Raw genomic sequence first — 584 nt, 5'->3', positions numbered from 1 at the left:
TTAAATATATACTGAATATATTTCACACATTTTAAATGTATATTAAATGTTTAATTTTTAAATATATATTATATATTTGCATATCAATCTTATTCAAAAAATAATATATTCTAAATATTTACAATTAAATATTTTTCATATGTAGAATAGTTTAAATGTTCTAAATATTTCAAATGTTTAGAATATTTTACATCTAAATATCCCAGGCATATTAATAATAGTGGTAAAAAAGGAACATCAAATTCTACTTAGTAACAACTCTCACTTAAGTTCAATAAGTCAGTTATTTCCTCTTGTTCCCTTTTTTTTTTGGCTAAATAAATAAATAAAAAACGTTGGTGATATAAAGAGGTTGTTTCATCCTTTGGGTTTGTGCCTCAAGTGTGTTATGCAACATTGTGTTCATGTAAAAAGGTCGGTTCAGTTACAAAGCCCGAAACCCACACCAAAGGGAGCTATTCTCTCCCACGGACGACACGGCGCCTGAACTAACCGGCTTATCTTCCCTCACTTGTCCACATAACCAAGAGCTGGCGAAGAAATACGTAACATCACCAAAATTATACGTTTAGAAACTCATGTGG

Source organism: Poecilia formosa, unplaced genomic scaffold, assembly GCF_000485575.1.
Source record: "Poecilia formosa unplaced genomic scaffold, Poecilia_formosa-5.1.2 Scaffold129, whole genome shotgun sequence".
NCBI lineage: Eukaryota > Metazoa > Chordata > Actinopteri > Cyprinodontiformes > Poeciliidae > Poecilia > Poecilia formosa.
The sequence above is the reverse complement of the archived record's forward strand: the minus strand, read 5'-3'. Positions refer to the sequence as shown.